The following is a 15,779-nucleotide window of genomic DNA, read 5'->3' as shown; positions in this document are numbered from 1 at the left end:
GAATGAGATGTTTTTATCTACATACACAGAGGGTCCCCTTACATGGAAGTCGGCATTTTGTGCAACCATGTTTCTACAGTCTTAATGGACAAAATCATGACATGTTTGTCCTGTGGTGGCTACCGTAGCTTCTCTATGCATTTCAAAAGCGAGGGGTGAGCTGTGAACTGAGCTTTTGGTTGCAATTTGGAACCTCACCACTAGATGCCGCTAAAATTTAAACACTGCACCTTTAAGTCTCATGTTTTTAAGATTATCTTAAGTACTAAAGGATTTTTGGTATATTATGTACAAAATTACTGTGTAAAATATGGCACTTCAAAGGGATTGTTCACTCAAAAATTAAAATTATTTAAATTACAATTCTAAAAAAATGTAATAAGAAAACACTGAGGGCTTGACATTAACTTTTTGAGGAACTTGTCCTTCGGACAAGTAAATTTGTGTTTCACTTGTCCATGCACAAAAGTCACTTGTCCGGGTAAAGTTTTATAATATAATGTATTTTTTGTGTTTTGATAATCAGTGGCAGAGCAAGGGATTTTTCATAGAGGAGTCGGACAACTAATTTTTTCTTACACTTGTCCTACAAAAAATCCACTTCTCCCGGACAAGCGGACAAGTCTTAATGTCGAACCCTGAACATGTGCAGCACAGCCGTTATAGTTGGTTCTAGGCTAGCTAGCTATCCCTGTATTTACATAAAATGGTCTGTGCTAAGCCCCGGATGTCCTTAAATGCTGAAAGCACCCCTGGTTACAAGCCTGTATATATTTCTGTGTGTGTGTGTGTGTGTGTGTGTGTGTGTGTGTGTGTGTCAGGAATGCTTTCACGTATTGAAACCAAACTTTGTACATGAACTTGGGACTCCAATGCGAGGATGCACAAGATAAAAAACATTCTAAAATGTAACATTTCACAAATCACGTTAGTGACCGCACCAGAGCAAGCACACTTTTGCGGTTCCTCCGGAAGTGCATTTTCTAGTTATTATTATTATTATTCCTATTTATTACTATTATTTGCTTTATAAATAAATAATACAAAACTTACAAATACATTTATAATGCTTTATTTTCATTTAGTCATTTGCACCTGCATTTAAATGTATAAATACATACATGTATAGAAGCATAAATACATACACACATACATAAATATATACATACATAAATAAACAAAAACATAAAAACAAAACAAATCTACTCAATCTTATCCAACTAAAAACTGCTTAAAAGCATAGTTCACACATTTTGTCATCATTTTCTCCCTCTCATGTTGTTATAAACCTGTATATAAGTCTTTACTCTGATAACCACAAAGGTACACTTCAAAGAATGCCTGAAATCAGACCGATCACGAGCCCCATTCATCCCCACAGTATTCTTTTTTCCTACTATGACAGTCAATGGGGCCCACAATCTGTCTGGTTTCAAACATTACTCAAAATATCTTCCTTTGTGGTCATCAGAACAAAAAAATGTGTACAGGTTGGTAACGACAGGAGAGGAAGAAAATTATGACAATTTTCATTTTGGGGGGAACTGTCCCTTTAAGCAGGTGACAGTGTGTTCAGGAAACATCACATGGTACAAAATGTATTGTGTGTTACAGAAACTACTTAACAGTAGTGAAAGGCTTGGGATACTCTGTATAATATGTAAAAAAAAAAAAATTAAAGCATGTGTCAACTGCTGGTCTTGCTCCTGGGCCATGCCTCCCCACGATAACAAAGGCTTGTGATTAGTCGAATTCATCCCATAGGAGGACATGGGGTCTTCGTCATACCTCCTCCTCCAAATACTGAATTATGTTTGTTTTCTGACCTTAAGACAGAATTTAACACAATGTAAATATGCACACATAAACAGGATAAAAAAACTAAGTGTCATAAATGATACTTACAGGTTGCAAATTAATAAATGTTTGCTTTGCCTCTTGGTACTGTAGGAAGGCTGAATCATCTTGCTGGCCATTTTATAAGGTTTTTAATGCAACATCTCCAAGAATGTCTACATTTAAAGAAAATAATAATTAATTAAATCTCAAAGCAAACACATCTGGCACGCTGAATAAATACTCTACTTTGACAGTAGATGGCGCTGAATTGCAAATTCAACCGTTACAGGGGTTACAGTAAACAGTACGTGCAGGATTAAACAGCGCTTTGTCAGGGATTATACTGAAGTAAGACGACAATAAAATGCCATCGAGTAATTTCTTAAGACATTTACATTCAGAATGACATTTATATTACAGCTCTGTGTCTATAACACAGACCGCCAAAATAAAATATTTGGAGCAAAAAACACCCGGTTGCATCCCTTACAAAAGTTAAAAAACGGTTTTTACTACACTTTAAACCAAAAAACATTGTCTGTTACAGAAAGCATGGTTTAAAGCAATATGGCAATCAATACGCCATGAAACTAACGTTATACTACTAAAAGAAGAAATTAGGTAATACTTTGTTTTACGACCCGCAAGGTGCCGCGTAGTTGAACCGAGTTTACAGCGTGCCTATTTGTAGCGGCGGAGTGCCTCTACGGTGCGTACTTGTAGGTGTGGGGGAATGGTATTTTGAGTTTGGGGTAATAAGGGGGCAAGAATATATGGAAAACTATTCTCCAAGTATTTCACACCCACAGGGCACCCACTGCAATACCACGTGGTATGTATGACTTATGTCTATGGGTAATATGATCTATGTGTAATATGTTTTTTTTTCTTATTTGCTGATGAAGTGTTTTGTATACCCTACAGTTGATGTCTACAAGCCACGTCGGCAAATAAAATATAACACACAATAAAAATAATAGCAACTTGTACCTCTTTGATCTGTATATGTATACAGGAGTTACCAGGTAACTATATATTTGCGGGCTGTAAATTAAAGTGGGGCTTATTCCCCGCTTGTACTGTGTATGTAACAGGTAACTCTCATATTTGCGGGCTGTAAACTAAAGTGGTGCTTTGTTCACCTCTTGTTATAAATGTTATAGGGTAAATACCATAAACATACAGAATATTGTTATTTTTATTTTAAAACTTATTTCAAAACATGTTTAAAACACTATAATTAAGTCAACACTTAATGTTTATTATCACATAACTTTTATTTCAAATAAAGTCATGACAATTTTTCGTTGTTTTTGCGGCTGGCTTCCTCTGTTGGTGTTCTTGTCCACTCGGATGATGAGTTGATTTCGTCTCACAAATGCTGTTCTGCATTACATATAAAAAACATAAATGAAAGCCTTAAGTAAACATTCCTTCACTGTGCCTTGACAGAAACAGAGTTTTTTGAGCCAGTTAATAACTTTAGGCTAACGTATGTGCTAGCTAACCTGCTACAGTTAGCTGGCAACTTTCTTGAAAACACATTGTTTGAAATGCTTTAGTCATGTATTAACAAAACCAGTCACCTTATCCAGCATGCGGATCCTGCTGACATCACTCGCAGCCGTACTCCACAGTGTAGAAAGTTTTTAAAACCTCTTAAAGAAATTTCACCTCAGGATCGCGTTCCAGCAAACCTCCTGCAGACGGCCGCGCGCTCTACACCTGCGCAGTAGCCTACGCCTGTAGTCGTCTTTTGCTTTAGCAGGAGCTGATATCTGCTGTTGTTTCATTCTGGTTTGCCATTGCATAAATTATATTTGGCTAAAATACTTATTTAATTTTACCAATGATAACACCTATTAAAAATAAACAAATAGCGTGCTGCTTTGTGGTCATTATTGTGTCATTTGAAATAAAAGTAAATAAATTGCAAAGCACCACTTCAAATATGTCCGCAAATGTGAGAGTTTCCTGGTAAAAAGGGAATAAGTTGCTATTTTTATTGTACTTACCTTAAAAAAAAGATAACCACATTAAATCAGCTGGACTTTTGTTATTAAAAGCAAGTAATATAGGCTACTAAAATAAAAGTGATGTGCTGTTATATTTATTTGCCGATGTGGCTCGTAGGCATCGACTGTATACAACATTCAGTAGTCAATATGAAAATTCACAATAAAATAAAAAAATAAAATAAAACAATTTCCTCATAGACTTGACTAAGTCATACATACCCCGTAATACTACAATAGGCACCCTGCAGCCACAAAACACCCAGAGCATAAATAATTTATAATTCTTCATATTCTTACCCCCTTATTACCCAAACTTAAAATACCATTCCCCTATACCCACAAGTACGCACTGCAGAGGTACTCTGTTGTTACAAATAGGTACGCTGTAAATTCGGTTTAATTACGCGGTACTTTGCGGGTCGTAAAATAAAGTGTTACCAGAAATTATTCATTTTTGTAAGTGACCATGCTGTTGGTGCTGTTTAGTATTAAAATAAATTGCGATGTCTCTCTACGTTTATGATGGCTTAAAAACGCGTTTGGCATCGGTAACAGTTAATCAATGGAACAGGTCCCAGCAAACAATGACCTGGCGGTCCGCCGGCGGTTTTTGGGCGGCACGAAGTCAGCGGCTTGACACGGTCGGACCACCGTCGGGGCACCTTCGGCAAACCGACCAACGTAAAAAAGTTGTCGGTCTGCCGGCGTTTCTTGGGTGGCAAGCCACCAGCGGCTTGCCCCTGCTGGACCACCGGTGGTACACCAGTGGCAAACCGCCCCAGCAAATAATGACCTGGCGGTCCGCCGGCGGTTTTTGGGTGGCACGAAGTCAGCGGCTTGACGCGGTCGGACCACCGTCGGGGCACCTTCGGCAAACCGACCAACGTAAAAAAGTTGTCGGTCTGCCGGCGTTTCTTGGGTGGCAAGCCACCAGCGGCTTGCCCCTGCTGGACCACCGTTGGTACACCAGTGGCAAACCGCCCCAGCAAACAATGACCTGGCGGTTCGCCGGCGGTTTTTGGGTGGCACAAAGTCAGCAGCTTGACGCGGTCGGACCACCGTCGGGGCACCTTCGGCAAACCGACCAACGTAAAAAAGCTGTCTGTCTCCCGGCGTTTCTTGGGTGGCAAGCCACCAGCGGCTTGCCCCTGCTGGACCACCGTTGGTACACCAGTGGCAAACTGCTAGTTTTCTACTGAAACTAAGAATTATAAAAATCTTAAGAAAATACATGAAAAGCAATATGAGACTGCATATAGGGCTTATTTAACGAAATGCATACATATTTTTTAATATTTCAGTTTAAAAGAATTTTAAGGATAGAATAAAAAATGAGAGATAGTGTTTAATACAATATAGTCCACGTGCAGGCGTGGTAATTTGGACATTTATAGACAACAAAACGAGTTTGTGATTTCATAATCATTTGAGGAGATTTTAAATTGTTGTAGTGATTATGTCAATGTGTGAATTTGCCATGACGCGTGTGCTGTGCGCGCCGAACACGTGCCCTTTTTGGCTTGTTCGACTTCATGCGGCGCTGCAAGAACCGACAGCTGCATGACGTCAAAGTACCGCGAGAACGATTCGAGAACTCATACGAAGTGTAATTTCGTCTCGCTCTCGCGGCACTTTAACGTCACCCGTCTGTCAATTCTAGCGGGGCCGCAAGCAGGAAGTCGAACAGCCTTCTTTCTCAATACGGATTACCATGAGGTGGGACTGACGAAGCTCCTCTTTCACGGGTTTCTTTACTGTTTTCAGGTAAGTTTAGTCCCTCAAAATACACAAATAATACACAAAACTATTATTGACACGTAACAGAAACGCTTGTGTTGAATATTTACTTCATAGAAATGTTTTTTGTCTTAGAGAAAGTCTGATAGCATGTGGACGCTTTTCAAAAGTGATAATGTTAGTGTGACTATAGCTTTTGCATTGTTTATTAAGTTTTGGCTTTTTAAAAATAAACTTCGTGTGTTGATGAGATGATGTGAAAGCTTTGTTCAGGTTGTCAATTCATTATTGACATACTTTGTTTAGCCTAAAATATGCAATGTACTGCACAGTTAAACGGTGAAAAAACTTTCATATAGCGTGAGTATTTGGTGAAAGTAGTACAAACACATGTTTTATCGTAAACATATATATACAAAAAGTTGTTATTTTATTTTAGGAGTGATCAAAATAACCTCTATAATAGAAGAAAAGCTGAAGATTTCAAAATTTTCTGAAGGGAGCCACAGACAGAGATGTAAACTCAGGCAGGTTGAGAGCATATTAACTTACTTTTTTCACAACATATTACCATGAATCTTGTCATTTTTCTGCGTTTATAGCAATTATTCCAGGAAGGTTTTAACATCCAAACGTGAGATGCACCATATGAGCAATATTAAATGAACAAGTAAACCTAAAAACATAGATTCTGTTATATTTTGTATACTTCAATTTTCTTTTCAGTGTTTCACATCCTTTTAATCAATATTGATTGCTTTGTGACAAATTGCATGTTATGTTTGTAGATTTTCCAGGCTGATATCCGTGCAGCAGAGTCGAAGCAGACCTGTCAGAAAACATCTCTAAGGTGCTATGAATCTCATAACTAGTAAGTACAACCTCAAACTAATACATTGCTGTTTACAGGTTTAAGGTTGTGGTTTATTTATAAAGTGCATCCAAATTCATTGGTAAAAAACAATGTTATTTTGTGTATTTGGTATAACATGCAATGTGTTTGCGTGGTGTACGGTTAAAAACACATACATTTTTATAGCTTTAGATTTCCTCCCTTCCTCAAACGCATTGATTTTGTACAGAACTCATCGATCTGAAATGCGCTGTGTCCCTGATTGGCCAGCTAATATGTACGTTGTGATTGGCCTGAATATGTCTGACGTCAGCCGGAAATGTGACGCTCCTGTTTGAAAGATTTGGTCACAATGCAATGCTGACAGGAGTTAATGTGTAGGCCATGAGTAAAAGCGGGAGCAATTATAGAGACAGCGCATTATTTGAAAACCACGCCCACCGGGGGAAAACAATCCAACCATCTCAATTTACTTTATATTGCATTTCTGGCTTATAACCAAAGATGAAAACAGTGCCTGAAAGCTGCTGCGTGACAGAGTCTACAGCTAACACGTTGAAAAACCCAGAAATAAGTTTTTAGTACCAAGCTATAAAACTCAGCGTTTAAGGAGACAAAAGTGGATCGCTGATTGTGTATCCCTACAGTGGGCCACTGGGCATAGTTCTAATTATAGTAGTACTATGACAAGTTGCCTGTATCCAGTTTTGTGTCTTTGAAACGCTAGTTTTTTTTTGTGTCAACAGCTTATAAAATCTTATTTCTGGGTTTTTGGCTTGTTAGCTCAAGCCTGGTCCAACCAGACTCTCGTACATTCATTTCATTTGTACAGGGAGTCTGGCCACGCTCCATTGCAAAAGTGTTACTTTCGTTAAGGAGGGTCTTCTGTTGAAGTTTAAAACTATTGGATCTGCCCAGAGTCACTCAGGATCTGCCATAGGCAATTGTTAACGTGTGGTCGTGACGTATGTCATGCGCCAAAATTGTCTGGAAACAACAAGTTTGAATGATCAGACCAACAAAACTTAGCAAACATTGTTCTTGCTCCGGCTTTAACTTATGTGTATTCGGCAGTTTTGCAACAACGGACTGAATAGCTTTTCTCACGTCTCTCTCCGCTGCCATTACTGAATTACAACTCAAACTGACGCACGACCTCTGTTCGCTGATTGGTCCTGCAGATTTTTGCAGGAGAAAACGAAACTTTACACAGCAGTCCCAGACATTGTACTGAAGCTAAATGAAAATTAAGCGGAAGCACGTAGGAGGGCGGAGCCAGGCTATGTTAGCTCCACACCCTGTCACACAGCAGCTTTTAGGCATTGTTGTGGTATTTGTTATAAGCCAGAAATGACATGGAGGTTCAGGCAGCCTCACGCAATACAAAGTCATTGTTACTCATTGTTTACGCATATCGTTAACATGTACTAATACATACTTACACACCAAAGTAAATGTAAAATCATGAGTCGGACCATAATTGCTCTTTAATAAAATACAATAAAAAGGCAAGGCTTTTTCACATTTTACTCCTAAATTCTCCCATGCAGTCTAAATCTAGAAAAAACACCTCTTCTAAGACAAGCATTCACATACACAAATACATCTTATGACTTTGTTAGTCAGTAATTAAATAATAAAATGCCCAAATGAGCTTTTGCTTGAAATAATATGAACAGCAGCAATCCTAATCCTTCTCATTTTGCTTTTCTGTTTTTGTCCATCAGGATACACATCATAAGATAACTAGAGCTTACGGCTCTGTTTGGATCCAGCCTCACTTGTGAAGACTTCAGATGACGTAAACACTCACAAAGACATTATATGATGGCATCTACAGATGGACATACACAACTGCCAAATGTAACATATTGTAATTACTGCACCAAAGCGCAACCCTACAGATTTTCAACCCACTTAATATTGTTACAAACACAATATATGTTTATATTTGAAAAAAATATTCTTTAGCTAATTTTACTGATTTATTTCCATTTATTTGTCCACAATACTCTGCCAAAATGATGTTTGCATCATCCAAATATTGTTAATCTACATATTACAGACATTGTAACAACACAAAGTGGGTTGAAAAAGTTTCTAAGTGCAGTAACTACGCAAACACTAAAATCGAGAAAAAAGTTCTTAAAGTGTTTTACACCAGCCAGTCAAACTTGTTACTGCAATTTTGGCAAACACATTTCTCTGATGGGACAAAATTAAACCAGGAGACTTTGTCACAAGACAACAGATCTCACAAAGCCCATTTCAACCTTTACCTCAATTTTGACCAAATGCATAGTTACTGCGCTTTGGCTTTGTTGGGCAGTATAGTAGTATTATATTAATGCTGGAGTGAAAGCATGGTAACCATATATTTTTAAATCATGGTAAAGTTTGTGGTTACTAAAATGTAGTACTATAAACCTATGCTGTTGTAAGAGAATGTTTATTCTTTATTATTGTTGTGATTTTATATTTACCATGTGTTACTGCAAATGATGGTAAAATCATGGATAACTTTGCATGGGTACAGAAAGGTGTAAACTGGTTGTTTTTATTTGGAAGTCATGTTGGTTTTAATGCATGTGATATGTATATGCATTTGAATATTTATTCTGTTTACTGACAATAATAAATTTGCAGTTGCTGATGTAAATTGTTTATTATTGTGTTGAAAGACATTTGGTTAGCGTGATTAAACAATTATGAACCACGGACCGACCGGGCAGCTAGCAACCATTACCAGTATAAACCAGCGGACCTTTGCGGCTGCCGCTGGTGGTCCGCTGGAAAAACGATGGGTAAAACTCCGGTGAGCCGCTGGCGGCATCCGCCGGCGGACCTCCGCTCGTCCGCTGGCCTTGTGTTAGCTGGAGCAGCGGTCCAACAGCGGACCTCCAACCTTTGCGGCTGCCGCTGGTGGTCCGCTGGAAAAACGATGGGCAAAACTCCGGCGAGCCGCTGGCGGCATCCGCCGGTTGACCGCCGCTGGTCCGCTGGCCTTATGTTATCTGGGGCAGCGGTCCGACAGCGGACCTCCGTCGAAAAAGTAGCGGCTGCCGCTGGTGGTCCGCTGGAAAAACGATGGGCAAAACTCCGGCGAGCCGCTGACGGCATCCGCCAGTGGACCGCCAACTTTGCCGCCGGTGGACCGCTGACCTTATGTTTGCTGGGGTGTAACGGAAAAAAAACTAGACAACAGCGTTTTTGTACACTTATTTAAACGTGACTGATAGTTTACTGTGTGTTAGAGCTTAAAGACACTTTGTAGAAAAATAAAACATTACACAGAGATATATATTTTAAAACGTACCTCTCGTGTCTGTCCGCACTCAGCCGTGGCACCGGTCAACCGTTGAAATTCAAAATGCGTGACGTGAGCCCGATTTTAACCCAACTCTCTGGGTTGTTATGGAAATAACCCAATACCAGCTAGGAATAACCCAACAGAACAACCCAATATGTTTAACCCACCTATTGGGTAAAACAAATAACCCAACGGTTTTTAGAGTGTATGAATCTCAACCATGGTGACAAAGAAAATTGTAAAATTCTCATTATTTATCCATGTTGCAGTGCATGCTGGGAGTCCTGGATGAGATTTGTAATTTGTTAATTCCCAGCATGCATTGCAGCATGACGTTTTTCATTCAATTGTTACCATGATTGAGATTCATACACTCTAAAAACCGTTGGGTTATTTGTTTTACCCAACAGGTGGGTTAAACATATTGGGTTGTTGTGTTGGGTTATTCGTAGCTTTTATTGGGTTATTTCTATAACAACCTAGACAGATGGGTTAAAATCGGGCTCACGTCACGCATTTTGAATTTCAATGGTCGACAGGTGCCACTGCTGAGTGCGGACAGACACGAGAGGTACGTTTTAAAATATATATCTCTGTGTAATGTTTTATTTGCTACAAAGTGTCTTTAAGCTCTACACACAGTAAACTATCAGCCACGTTTTCTACAAATACTTGTTCAAAAACGCTGTTGTCTAGTTTTTGTCCGTTACACCTGTTCCATTAATTAACTGTTACCGATGCCAACACGCGTTTTTAAGCCATCATAAACGAAGAAAAACATCGCAAGTTACTTGAATACTAAACAGCACCAACAGCATGATCCCTTACGAAAATGAATCATTTCTTTTTTTAGTAGTATAACGTTAGTTTCATGGCGTATTGATTGCCATATTGCTTTAACCATGGTTTCTGTAACAGACAATGCTTTTTTGTTTAAAGTGTAGTAAAACCCGTTTTTTAACTTTTGTAAGGGATGCAACCGGCTGTTTTTTGCTCCAAATATTTTTTAGCCGGTCTGTTATAGAAACAGAGCTGTAATATAAATGTGCTTCTGAATGAAAATGTCTTAAGAAATGACTCGATGGCATTTTATTGTCGTTTTACCTCAGTGTGACAGGATTGGCAAAGCCCGTCCTGCTCTTGGATTGGTTGGTCGTTGTGTTCATTGATCAGCCTATCACTGGGCAGGGGGATGTATAAATTTGACTGCGAAGCAGTATGGTGTGATGCGTTACGCCCCCTTTCTGCGTCATCTCGAGTCGCCGGTCAGGTATGTGTTGGTTATGTTGGTTGAGGGTTTGTAGTGTGCTGTGTCTTATTAGTATTTTCCTTGTCTAGAGTTGTTATTTGGACACACCTTGCGACTGGAGCTTGGTTGACGTGTTCCCTCTAGTGATGGGGAAATGAAGCTTCGAATGAAGCACCGATACTTCTCTTACTGTTTCGAACCATGATTCGAAGCCTCAACGAGGGTGTCGAAAACAGCGCCATCTTTTGGTTAATAAAACATATAGCAGTTGCTTCTGGAAAAAGCTCCATCAATGAAGCAACAAGCTGATGAAATTCAGCTGAATATTAATATTATGTGTACAAATAAAGCTTAGACAACATGTGTGTGAATGGTCAATATAATAAATGTATTTACTCATTAAAGTGTGGCGATAAATTCCAGTATGAGTTAAAGGAATAGTCTACTCATTTTCAGTATTAAAATATGTTATTACCTTAACTAAGAACTGTTGAATCATCCCTCTGTCATCTGTGTGTGTGCACGTAAGCACTGGAGCGCGCTGCTACGCTATGATAGCATTTAGCTTAGCCCCATTCATTCAATGGTACCATTTAGAGATAAAGTTAGAAGTGACCAAACACATCAACGTTTTTCCTATTTAAGACGAGTAGTTATACAAGCAAGTTTGGTGGTACAAAATAAAACACAGCGCTTTTCTAAGCGGATTTAAAAGAGTAACTATATTTTATGGCGTAATAGCACTTTTGGGAGTACTTCGACTCGCCTGAAAAGTCCGTTCCCCTTCTCACTCTCATAATGGGAGAGGGAGGGTGTTACTGCGCCGAGTCGAAGTACTCCCAAAAGTGCTATTACGCCATACAATATAGTTACTCTTTTAAATCCGCTTAGAAAAGCGCTACGTTTTATTTTGTACCACCAAACTTGCTCGTATAACTACTCGTCTTAAATAGGAAAAACGTTGATGTGTTTGGTCACTTCTAACTTTATCTCTGAATGGTACCATTGAATGAATGGGGCTAAGCTAAATGCTATCGTAGCGTAGCAGCGCGCTCCAGTGCTTACGTGCACACACACAGATGACAGAGGGATGATTCAACAGTTCTTAGTTAAGGTAATAACATATTTTAATATTGAAAATGAGTAGACTATTCCTTTAATATTCATATGATTCAATACTGTATTGTACAGAATAATGTTCACACGCACATAATAACACACGCGCACACAAGTATAAGTAAATACAATACTATATATACAGTATTATGTGAAACCAAGATGTGAATAAGGCAAATAACCTCTAGGGTTCGAACCTTCTGACACGCAAAGCGAAGCGCGCACGTGACTGAGCAGAAAGTGTAGCTTCGTTTGTCATTGGTCACGTGATTATAACGTTACCAACACAAGCTTCGAATCAAAGCTTCATCTGCCACGCCCACTTTTGCTCAACACAAGCTCCAAAGCCTCGCTTCAAATGTAACATCACTAGTTCCCTCTCGATAGGTAAGTGAAACCGCTATAATGCGTTTTCGTGTAAAGACTGCATGTGTAATTAGAATGCGTCTGTTTGTGTATAGTTTGAAGTGAGTCTGCAGGAGACTTTAACAGTGCCGACCGTTGCCAGATGTTACCCGGTGCCGTTGTGCGCTGTGAGATCTCTTTATGTAAGTGAGCCCACGGGTGCACAGAGTGCTGTGTACGTGATTTGTGGGGAGATGGCACACATACGGTACGTGGTTTTAGAGTTTTAACCGTGCAATAGTTCCAAATGTTAGGTTGTATGATACTGTTAATTCTATTATAGATCGTGTTGTCTCGTATCAGCGGCTCCTGTTCCCTGTACACGCTAATCCCAGATTGACAGAACGAGCCTGCAGCTTTCTGCCTTATCCTTGTATTATCTGTGTTTCCGGATCGCTCATTCAACCGGTACGTGTTTTTAAAACATAATAAACATTTTGCATGTACACTGTTTAATGTGTTACTATTTTTAACTTCATTACAGACTTGTTGCGTCTATGGGCGATTAATATTCGTACAGTCAGGGCTTCGTGGGAAGTATCGTCCAGAGGCGCTGTTGCTTTGCCTGTAATTTAGTGTGTGTGTGTGATTGAAGCTTATTGAACGTGATTGCTTCTTTAGTTTTGTTGCTTTTCTTTTACTGTGATATTCGAGTGCTAAAGGTTGTTCTTTTTGTTTAATGTTTTTTGATTTATTTTTGTATTTTATTAACTCTAATTTATTGAGTTATTTTGTTTATTGAAGAGGGATATTAATATCCCTCCTTTTCCTTTTTGTTTTTGGTTTGTTTTGATTTAATTGATGTGCTTATGTGTAAAGGGCACAGTGAGAAGTTAAAGGTGCCCCCCTCATCCTCTGTGTTGACACTCATAGTGTGTTGTGATCCTACCAGTGACTTTGTGACCATTCTTAAGTGTAATATACTATCTTATTGTTACAGGAGCTGAGTGCCGAAGGCGGGGTGGATTTTGGTGGTGGTATTGCTTCACGAGTGCTGTGCTGCGTGCAGTGGTGTGCGTGTGTGTGTGTGTGTGTGTGAGTGTTTCCACACAGGTGTAGCCAAAATTGTGCGGTGCTGTGGAGGCCTATTAGTGCCCTTAATCCCTGCTGTCACGCCTCGGCTCCTGCTTTTACACCCATAGAGGTATTTGAGGATGGAGGTCACCCGTAGTACATCCTATTAAATTGATTGTGTTGTGGTTTCATTGTGTGCATAATACTCTTTTTTATATTTAATAAAATTTCATACTTATTTTACCCACGTCTTCTACCAATTCTTTAGTACAGGAACCTGTGTTGCCTAAGTGCAAGTTATTATCTCTGGCCAAGTGCCAGGGTGGCGTAGTCGCTATATATATTCTATCAGCCCTCGGTGTGTCATGCCACATCAGTATAACCCCTGATAAAGCGCTGTTTAATCCTGCACGTATATTACTGTTTACGGTTACCCCGGTAACGGTTGAATTTGCAATTCAGCGCCATCTACTGTCAAAGTAGAGTATTTATTCAGCGTGCCAGATGTGTTTGCTTTGAGATTTAATACATTATTATTTTCTTTAAATGTAGACATTCTAGGAGATGTTGCATTAAAAACCCTTCAAAATGGCCAGTAAGATGGTTCAGCCTTCCTACAGTACCAAGAGGCAAAGCAAACATTTATTAATTTTCAACATGTAAGTATCATTTATGACACTTGTTTTTTTTATCCTGTTTATGTGTGCATATTTACATTGTGTTAAATTCTGTCTTAAGGTCAGAAAACAAACATAATTCAGTATTTGGAGGAGGAGGTATGACGAAGACCCCATGTCATGGGATGAATTCGACTAATCACAAGTCTTTGTTATTGTGGGGAGGCATGGCCCCGGGAGCAAGACCAGCAGTTGACACATGCTTTAATATTCCCAAGCCTTTCACTACTGTTAGGTAGTTTCTGTAACACACAATACATTTTGTACAAGGTGATGTTTCCTTAACACACTGTCACCTGCTTAAAGGGATAGTTCCCCCCAAAATAAAAATTATGTCATAATTTTCTTCCTCTCCTGTTGTTACAAACCTGTATACATTTCTTTGTTCTGATGACCACAAAGGAAGATGTTTTGAGGAATGTTTGAAACCAAGCAGATCATGAGCCCCATTGACTGTCATAGTAGGAAAAAAGAATACTATGAAAGTGAATGGGGCTCATGATCAGTTTGTTTTCAAACATTCTTTGAAATATGTTCCTTTGTGGTCATCAAAATAAAGACTTTTATACAGGTGAGAGGATGAAAATGATGACAAATATGTGAACTATCCTTTTAAAGCAGTTTTTACTTGGATAAGATGGAGTATTTGTTCTGTTCTTATATGTTTTTGTATATTTATGTATGTATATATGTATGTGTGTATGTATCTATTTATGCTTCTATACATGTATGTATTTATACATTTAAGTGCAGGTGCAAATGACTAAATGGAAATAAAGCATTATAAATGTATTTGTAAGTTTTGTATTATTTATTTATAAAGCAAATAATAGTAATAAATATTAAATAATAATAATAATAATAATGGGGTTAAAACAGCATTGCAAAAAATAACCCAACAAATTGGTTATTTCATAACCCAACTAATTGGGTAAAACTTTCTACCCAATGCATTGGGTTAAAATAACCCAACAATGGGTCGGTGCTATAGTAACCCACCATTGGGTTATTTATTGGGTTATTTTTAACCCAACTGTTTTTAGTGAGTACTCTGATTGAAAAAGATCTGAAATGGAAATAAGGAACAGTGAGCGCGTGGGCCCCTATTCGGGGAAAAAACTGAAATCATGACTTCTGGTGAATATAACTAATTGATACATTTAGATAAATATATTTCATACAACTCATTAGGCCTAAATATTTATAGAATAGCAAAGTAGGCCTAATCTGCATACAAGACTGAACCACATAGATGTGAAGTATAAAGGCTATCATGGGAATTTTGCCAACAATAACCCATGGATTTGTTAAGTTTCATGCCAAAAATGGGCCAGATGAAGGTGTCAGATGTGAGCCAGATCTGGGCTACAGCAATTTTGCTATCTGGGTAGCTGCCAGTAACTTGCTGTAGATTTTACATTTCTGTTATTTACTGGAAATAGTTTGTTCAAAGTTAAATGAACATGAAACATTGTCTTCTACAGTAAATTACTGGCAATAATTACAGCTAATTTTTACAGTGCATGCAGTGGTCCGGTGAAGTTCATTTGGAAAAGTCATT

General features: G+C 38.7%; 2 long non-coding RNA genes across 4 annotated transcripts; one reads left to right on the top strand and one right to left on the bottom strand.

The window, feature by feature from the left end:
• Positions 1 to 1,056: 1,056 nt before the first annotated feature.
• Positions 1,057 to 9,967, bottom strand: LOC129445035 (uncharacterized). Of its 2 annotated transcripts, XR_012369548.1 has the most exons (3): positions 9,764 to 9,967; positions 1,906 to 2,012; positions 1,057 to 1,826 (listed from the first exon to the last, which is right to left on the bottom strand). It is a non-coding gene; the product is annotated as an uncharacterized lncRNA (long non-coding RNA). The 2 variants fall into 2 exon arrangements; XR_008644686.2 differs by lacking the exon at positions 9,764 to 9,967 and having other exon boundaries at positions 1,906 to 2,394.
• LOC129445956 (uncharacterized) lies at positions 4,470 to 9,618 on the top strand. 2 transcript variants are annotated; one of them, XR_012369547.1, is made up of 4 exons: positions 4,470 to 5,621; positions 6,034 to 6,121; positions 6,383 to 6,465; positions 8,175 to 9,618. It is a non-coding gene; the product is annotated as an uncharacterized lncRNA (long non-coding RNA). The 2 variants fall into 2 exon arrangements; XR_012369546.1 differs by lacking the exon at positions 6,034 to 6,121 and having other exon boundaries at positions 4,505 to 5,621.
• Positions 9,968 to 15,779: the final 5,812 nt, after the last annotated feature.

The sequence above is a fragment of the Misgurnus anguillicaudatus genome, chromosome 5 (genome assembly GCF_027580225.2).
Source record: "Misgurnus anguillicaudatus chromosome 5, ASM2758022v2, whole genome shotgun sequence".
Taxonomy (NCBI): Eukaryota; Metazoa; Chordata; class Actinopteri; order Cypriniformes; family Cobitidae; genus Misgurnus; species Misgurnus anguillicaudatus.
Note: the sequence above shows the minus strand (reverse complement) of the source record. Positions and strands in the feature narration are given on the sequence as shown.